The sequence below is a fragment of the Ursus maritimus genome, unplaced genomic scaffold (genome assembly GCF_017311325.1).
Source record: "Ursus maritimus isolate PB19 unplaced genomic scaffold, ASM1731132v1 scaffold_28, whole genome shotgun sequence".
Classification (NCBI taxonomy): Eukaryota; Metazoa; Chordata; class Mammalia; order Carnivora; family Ursidae; genus Ursus; species Ursus maritimus.
Genome location: NW_024425341.1, coordinates 38,424,950 through 38,434,265, shown reverse-complemented (window position 1 = coordinate 38,434,265; position 9,316 = coordinate 38,424,950).

The following is a 9,316-nucleotide window of genomic DNA, read 5'->3' as shown; positions in this document are numbered from 1 at the left end:
CAGACTGTCCGCATATGAAGCTTGTAGATAATGTGAGATTTATTACATTGATTCATGACTTTTCTCTTTCCATCTTAAAGTACAGAGGGTGTTCAAAGTTCCACCGTGGATTTAAAATTCAGGTTAAAAAGACTGACGTTTTCTCTCATTGTTGTAACAAGAATAAACTGATAGGCCATAGCAAGGTGAACTAAAAATAGACTCAAGGTTATTAGAGGTCAGTGCCTTAGATGGAGAACTTACCGCTTCAGCTGTAGCGTGATGTGGGGTGTTATATAAGGAGCTGTTTCTACTCATGAGTGGAATGAAAAGTCAAAAGGCAGGGCCGCGTGGATCCCTTTCACTGAGGGGCCGATGTGGCCGGGCGGAGAGCCCGCGGTGTGAGTGCCCTTGCATACGGTAGCAGGGGCAGCGCTAGGACCGTAGCAGTAACTCACTGCGCTGTAGGAAGCCCGCGGGCCGTGCAACACAGCAGGCCGGGGTCGCCTGGGCTCTTTACAGCTCGGCGGTGCCCGGAACCCACTCCCCGACATTCTGACTTGTTTTCCGTATTGAACGTGACCTGGGTCTTGAGGATTTTAGAGTTCCGCGGCTGATTCTAATCCACAGCAAAGACCGGGGACACCGGCCTCAGCCCCTATGAACGCGTGCATTCGCGGCAAGTCCACGTTCTCACTGCAGAAAGATGGCCAACAAAAGTCCTGCCTTGTTGGGTGGCCGGGACAATTAAACTATGCGAAAACATTTGGAAAGGGCCAAAGCGATACTTCCAGGTAAAGAATCAACTAGCAGCTCATGGGAGTCTGAGAGGATTATTAACATTTTCTAGATGAGATTGCAATTCTGGTGATGGTCAAATATTGATAGGTTTAGGGTCTTTAAAAATTTAGAGTTCTAACTGCGCTTTGATATGTGTTTCTTTTCATGCCGCGCTCCTATTCCCATATTGAGTTATTACCTTAAAGCCTCTGCAGCACGAGACAGCACGACCCGGGCAGGCTGGCAGTCAGAGGTGCGCCCAGTTCTCTTGGACTCACGCTGCCATCTTGGGAAAGTCATTTAACATTTCTGGGCTTCATTCTTTCGTAAAATGCAGAGAACTATTCCTCAAGTGTATAGGGAGAATCAACTGAGCTAATAGATGAAAGTTCTTTGCCAAGTAAACTTACTATTAACCTTTCACAAAAATAAAAATCAGCAATAATTCCAAGCTCAGAGACAGGCAGCAGGGTTTTGTGAATAGAATATTGACCTGGAAAATCAGTATTCTTTCTTTTTTTCTTCTCTTCTTAAAGACAGAGCTCTGAAACCAATATGACAAAAATCTTATCTGTTCAACACCCCAGCAATTGGTATAGAGCTGGGTTTTATATTATTTCTTACACTAATATCTGTTTAAAGTATCTTATAGTTAATTTTTTGAAAATTAAAGTTAGAATATGACTTACGATGTCAGACGTGTTTGATCTTTGACAAGTCACATAACCTTTCTGGTTGTTTGCTTGTCATCTTATGAACAGGTAGGTGGTCTCTGCTCTCCCTTCCAAAATGTAACATTCAGATTCAAGTGACTAGGCGATAATCTGATTAGAAAAAAAATTGATTAAATATGTATGTTGATTATAATAAATATATTTCCATGTTTTGGGGGGAAAAAAAGAAAAAGTTTTATTATGCAAGCAATTTGAAAACTGAATTCAGAAATGTGGGTACCCAAGAAGAAATGGCCACTCACAGTGCTGACTCCTTCACAATAAACAAGACAGATTGAATTTAGGCAGATGATGTATATAGGATATAGCTAATGTCTCTGGACAATCAAATGCTTAGTCGACAACCTCCATCCAAAAAGGATCTTAGGGACACACTGGAAGTCATCAGTTACAAACAGGATGAGTGGACTTCTGGTTCTCTCAGTATGTGGGTATGTATAATGAAAAGTAAAGCATGCCTATTAAAATAAACATAAATATGTTTACAGTGTATAAAATAGATATTCATGGATATATTCAGTTCAATTCTATTCAGCAACCTTGTACATGTATGGCCTTAGTCTAAAACCAAGTCCTTCAGTGTCTAACTATCAACATTATACACTTTAGCTTGATTTTTTTTTCTAAGTTTAATGCGCAGATGCTATCTTTTAGTAAGTGTTTCACTCTTATTGTTTCTGTTTTAATTTCAACATAGTGAATGTCAAATTCTTCAAGGATTTCTGAGTTCATGTGCTGTATTCGTTATTTTCTGGAAATAACAAACACACATACTGTAATGTAGTCATAGTCATAAAACTATTTTTAAATAGTTATTAATGTAAGGACTGCACTGCTATCTCATGCTAAAACAAATGTCCACTATTTTTGCATATTTTAGTGGCTTTAGATAATAAGCATTCAATGTGCACAATTTTTGTGGGCAGGAATTTGGGCAGGACTTGACAAAGCCTTAGATTCAATTTTTCCAGGTCACTTCAATTATAATTCTTCTTGATTTTCTACCCCTTTTCTGCCCTTTCAAATATATGCCAAAGAGAAATATTTTTTTAAATAAACATGGATTGTTCCTAAAACTTCCATTTACATGTATGTTTCTTGCAATGTGTTTAAGGAGATACGTCCTTTTATAATTGCTCTATTGGCATTTAGTGCCAAAGGTAGGCTTTCATTCAACAAGCATTTTTAAGCTTCACCATATGCACAACTGATTGTGCACTTAGGGGAATTCAAAGGTGATGGAAGAAATACTTTTGCAGTTTATAATCTATTGCAAGAAGTCAGACAAATATGAAAATAATAATAGAGGACATTTCCAGTAATAAAGAAAAATGGACTGTCCATGCATGAGTGCTATAAAATGCAAAACTGAATGATTAGTTTGTATATGGAGAGAAGGCAGGAGTTTGTCTTGGGCAGAGGACCCTGAGGCAGTTATGGAAGTAGAGCTGGCTGTGAGCCATCACAGACGAGGATGTGGACAATCGGAAAGGTGTGGAAGGGGAAGGGCGGTGTCGTGGGTATGGCCAGAAACAGCATGAATAATTGTGATAACAGTGTATCTAGAGGAGATTTGGAGGATGAGTAACAGAGGCTACTAAGGGATTTATACTGCAAAAAGTAAAGATTAGGTTTGCCTCATTTTCATGTAAACTAGTTATTAATTACCCATTCTTTCATCTTTATTTCCAGGAATGAAGCCCTATCTATCTTATCTGTATCTTCTCTCTATTTTTCTGTCTATCAATCATTTGTCTGTCATCTGTCTATGACTTATACCTTTGCCTATACCTGACTTTATATTATTGCACCTGTGTTAATGTCCTGATTTTGACAATGTTGTTTGGTATTGGAGGTACTGGACCTGGTAACAGTTGGGTAAGATGTACACAGGAATTGTGTGCTATTTCCATGACTTCTTGTGAGTTTTAATCTACCTTAAAGTTACACTTAAAAAATTTTTAAAACCTTTTTCTTGAATACATATATAGGTAACCAAAATACATTGGAAAGAAAATAAAGTTATTCACTTAGATAATAGGTCATAATTGAGGGTAATTTAGTAAAAGGTTATCCTTCTTAGAGGAAAATGCTATAGGTTGTAATATATCTTCCTTCAACTTGGTAACTAAGTTCCTAAAGAATTCTCTGAAAATCCAGTAGTCTGAAGAAAATAATCCAACTCTGTGCCAAAGAGAAATTTACGTCAGTTCAGTTTTGTTTACTAACATGATGAAAACAAAAGATAATACTTTTTTTTTTTTAAACATACATTTTTTAAAAAATTTACTTGACAGAGAGAGAGGCAGCGAGAGAGGGAACATAGGCAGGGGGAGTGGGCGAGGAAGAAGCAGGCTCCCAGCGGAGGAGCCTGATGTGGGGCTCGATCCCAGGAACCTGGGATCACGCCCTGAGCCGAAGGCAGACGCTTAACAACTGAGCCACCCAGTGCCCCAAAAGATAATACTTTTTACTCACCTTTATAATTATTATGTTCTCTTTTCCAATATTTAATATAGAAATGGTATCTCCTGTGTGATTTTATACCTAAAATCTATATTGATATATCTGGGAAATGGAATGTGTTTCATGATCTTATTTATGGTTCTTTTTCTAACGACACTTTGTGTTGTTATGAAATGTGCTTATTTCTGTTTTCTTTGAAACTTTTTTGTTGACTTCCATACAGAGTAACCAGTCTTACTACATTTTAAATTTAGGAACAGAATCTGATTTTTAGCAAAGTTGACATGTTTATGACTTGCTTATTTGTTTTCTACCCAAGTTGGCATTTTTTAAAGTCCTAAAATAATCACTTGGACTTTAAGAGCTAAATCGAAGCACTTCTTTAAGCACTTCTTAGAATTAAACCTCTCTTGTGAATGACTATTAAATGGACTGTTTCCCTGAAATTTTTATCATCATTGCATCTCACAGCAACTTTTGTCTGCAAATTTGCCAGTGTTTTAGAAATCATTATTTCATCATCTATCCCCCAAATTCTTCTGAAGTGTTAGGCAAATATATCCTTCTTAAATCTTTCTTCATTTCCCAAGTGAGAAAGTTAAGACACAGAAAATAAGAAGTGACTTTCCTGGAACAATAATCTTTTTCTGCAAGAGCAGGATATTATAAGCACACAATGGCCCTGTTCATTTTTTCAGAGGAGAGAAAAGGGGATATAATGGTTTCTGTGTGTCTTCTTTTTATTTATTTATTTAGTTAGTTAGTTATGTTATGCTATGTTATGTTATGTTAGTCACCATACAGTACATCATTAGTTTTTTTTTGTTTTTTTTTTAAGATTTTATTTATTTATTTAACAGAGAGAGAGACAGCCAGCAAGAGAGGGAACACAGGCAGCGGGAGTGGGAGAGGAAGAAGCAGGCTCCCAGCGGAGGAACCTGATGTGGGGCTCGATCCCAGAACTCCGGGATCACGCCCTGAGCCGAAGGCAGACGCTTAGTGACTGAGCCACTCAGGCGCCCCTACGTCGTTAGTTTCTGATGTAGTGTTCCATGATTCATTGTTTGTGTATAACACCCAGTGCTCCATGCAATACGTGCCCTCCTTAATACCCATCACTGGGCCAGCTCATCCCACCACCCCCCTCCCCTCTGAAACCCTCAGTTTGCTTCCCGGAGTCCATAGTCTCTCGTGGTTTGTCTCCCTCTCTGATTTCCCCCTTCATTTTTCCCTTCCTTCTCCTAATGTCCTCCATGCTATTGCTTATGTTCCACATATGAGTGAAACCGTATGCTAACTGTTTTTCTCTGCTTGACTTACTTCACATGGCATAATCCCCTCCAGTTCCATCCATGTTGATACAAATGGTGGGTATACATCCTTTCTGATGGCTGAGTAATACTCCATTGTATGTATGGACCACATCTTCTTTATCCATTCATCTGTTGAAGGCATCTCGGCTCCTTCCACAGTTTGGCTATTGTGGACTTTGCTGCTTTTGTGTGTCTTCTATCCAGAGACAACAGCCATGAAAGAGAATTTATCAGAGAAGATTAGTGTTCTCTAGGTGACCTGAGCAACCTTAATGTCCGAGAATAGTGAGTGCTTTTTATATAAGCAACAAAACAAAGGCAGGATATAGCAGTCCCTTAATTAATTTAATTAATGAATATTTATATAAGCTGTATTCTGTATTCAGTTCCTGACCTTTACCCACTATAGTTCTTGCATGATATCTTTATTACAATGTCTATTTAAGAGAAACCACACTAGTGGGAGTTCATTCACTCCTTAACCAACGTTTATAGAGAGGGTCCTGTGCACCACACACTGTGTCCTAGGAACGAACATCAAATAATTTAGCAATTACGAGTGTGAGTTTGCGAGTCTCATTTCTTGTGTTTCAATTCTCCCTATGCCACTTACTGTGTGCCCTTTGTTTGTTTTACGTTTTTAATTTTATTTCCCTCAATGTATTAATCTGTAAAAAGGTGTGTAATAATAACTTCTTTATAAGCATGCTGTGAGGATTAAATGAAGTTATATCTGTTAATTAGTATTATAAGACATAACCTGAGGGCGCCTGGGTGGCTCAGTCGCTTGAGCATCTGTCTTCAGCTCAGGTCGTGATCCTGGGGTCCTGGAATTAAGCCCTACATCGGGCTCCTGTCTGGGCAGGGAGTCTGCTTCTCCCTGTCCCTCTGGCCCTACCCCCTGGCTCGTGTTCTCTCTAGTGCTCTCTCTCTCATGCACTCTCTTTCTCTCAAATAAATAAATACATAAAATCTTAAAAAAAAAAAAAACAACCTAACCTCACACTAAAAGATAATGGTGTCGGTATAGAGATAGAGAAAAATCAGTGCTATGATGATGATGTGCACAGGATACAGTGCAAGATGAGGAAAATGCATTGACACTAGAGCTGATTTGAAGAAAGATAAGAATCAACTGGATGAAATGATTGGAGAATAAGTACAAATGAATGCCAGGATCAGTATCTGTGAACACAGAAGTGTAAAATCCTGCCAAATTGGAGAATTACAGGAAACTCCATTCTGGAGAAAGTGGACGGATATGATGCTAGAAAGGTATGAACAAATGGAGCTGCCTGTAGAAAGCAGGAGGCTTATAGAACAAGGAGTTGACGGATAGAGATTGTGTTTTAGAAAAGGCCGTCTGTCAGCAATGGCCAGGATGTGGGTGGGGGCAGGGGGTGTCACACTGGATGCAGGAAAATTGCTTACTGCAATCTAGCAGGTGTTTAGATGAATGGTTGAGGTCATGGTAGCATGGAAAGAGAACTTTCTGAACGTTGGTAATATGGAGAGAATGTGTGGATTGAATATGAGGTGATGGAGTTGCAAAAGGACTTGAAATACTGAATCTAAGAAACTTGGAAGTGTGCGAATGAAGGTGGCCTGGGGATAATTGAGTATAGGGGTCTGGAGTTCAGAGAAACATACTGGGCTAGGGTTATGTGGGAATCTTAATTAAGTGGTTCTTGAGGCCAACCGAAAGCATCAGAAGGCTAAAGATAGATCTCTGGTGAACACTGGTATTTGAGTTGAGAAAGCCAGTGATATAAGATAGGTCCAGAAACATCAGTGTCCAAAAGCTTAAAAGACATGGCACTGCTTATCAGTATTAAGCGATGCCAGGAAGGTGCATATTCATTGGATGGGCCACTTTGGATGTGACCGCGTACCTTATTAAGAGCAGCTCCCCTAATATAAGAAAATAATTAGCAAAAATGTGTATTTTTTCCATGTATCAGTTATAAAGGTAAATGCTTGTTTCTGGGTTTTTAACATGTTTACCTTCTTCACTGTTGTATTTTCTTAAAAAAAAAAAATCAACTAATCTTTAATCCTTGATGTAAAACTAAAATTTTTGTGTAGCCTGGATTTTGTTTATCACTGAGCACCGATGGCTGCAAACAAACTGAACCTGTTGGAGGAAAAAAAAAAAAAGAAAAAGTGTGACTGAAATTTCAAAATATAGGTAAAATTTGTCTGGACAAATATGGTAATGAGGTAGCATTTGGTCTTGGTTAATTTGGGTAATCCACCTGCTTTTATTTTTTAAAATCCAGATCACAATATCAAGCTTCTTTATACTACACCCGAAGTAATAATTGTGAGGTTAATTTCTTCCTCATGGAGTTGAAGACCGTGCCAGACTCTCAGTTCTGCACATCAGATCCATTAAAACTTGAATCATTACTATGTTCATTAGAGATTCAAATATTTTTACCAAAATACTCTTTAAATGGAGACTCCCCTACCAGAGTACTTTTATTCAACTCAAATGTACAAGCTATTCTCTACATGTAGTGGATATGATATTCAAAGATGATGATGAAAGTAATTCCACAAAGTAAACACTATCGTCTAAATCTAAGGGTTTTCCCCTGAATAGTGAAATTCAAATTTAACTATAGAACTGATTATGTTTGAAGGAAGCCATTTGGATGCAGTTTTAGATATACAAACGTTGAGCAAGCAGTCTTTTAAAATGAAATATTGGAGAATTATTGCTCTTAACAGCTTTAAAAAGAAAAGGAAAGAAGGATGGAAGAAAAGAAAAAAGTGTTTTGAGGGAGACGAACAGTGTCTTCGCTGTAGGGTAGACAAAAGGTGACCAGTCCCTTCATCTGAGCACTTATGTTTCAGGAGTGAGAATAAGGAGTTAGTGGAACTCTTTTCATGCGACAGGAAGTGCATTTGGAGGATGGGGTGAGGCACAGACATGCATGTGACTCTTCTCATGACACCTGTGACTTCCGGCTGAGCTACTTCGGGGCCCCGCCACCCTCTGGCTGAGCCGACGTTGGAAGTTTCGAGGTGGTGTTTGGCATCCCAAGTGGGGCTCCTGCTATAAACGTCATGTGCAATTGCAGCATCGAGGGAACGACTGAAACGAAGATGGTGAAGTTCATCCAAACAAGAAAACACCACACCAAACGGGAAAGAGAATCAAGGTTCTTGGTCTTTTAATCCCCTGGAATTTTGCTGGGCACAGTTCTGAGCCTGAGGGTTTAGCTACAGCGTGGACATGGCATAGACAAATGCTTTGATCTGAGACACTCACCCCTTCCTTGTTCCCCTCTCCACCCCTACCCCTGCAGGCACTGCCCCTTCACACCAGCACAGTGGTTCATCTCAGAGTTGGCCTGTTGGTCTTGTCTCTTTCAATTAATTGCAGGTCGAATTGAAGGTCTTGTTTGCCTTTATCGTCCACAGTAATGGCGACCACCTCAGACAATTCATAGTAAGACTCTCATATTTATGCTCCAGGCAAACAGGGCTGGGGCTCTGCTCGAAGTTTGCTGGATTCCATATGCCAGTTGGCTTCCTTCTACCAAAACTCACATAACTAGTTAGAAACAGTATTGCTAAACGTGAGGAAGGATGCTATCACCCTTCCTACAGAGTACTTTGTTCTTCTATTTTGTATAACTAGGAGTTGCATTGCAGACACTGTTTTAAAAGCAAAGAAACACCAACAAAATCTTAAAATATCACTGAGCTCTGTTCTTCCTCATTCAACACTGGAGTACCTGGAAACCAAGTAGATGAAACCAAAATAATGAAATGTCATTTGTTCTATATTAAAAACTGGTGAATTATATGTGCCTTGGGGACACATATAAGGGAGCAGTTTTATATATGTACACAAAATTTAATGAAGTAGTATTCCAAAAAGTATTTTTTTTCTTTTAAACTTAAGACAGATTTGTTTCATTTCTTCTTGCAACTTCCTTTAGTACAGTGGGTATTGTGAATTAAGGAAAATCTGTACTACATTTGAACAAACAGTCTCCAGGTGCCCCAAAATGCACAGAAGGGGTTTGGAGT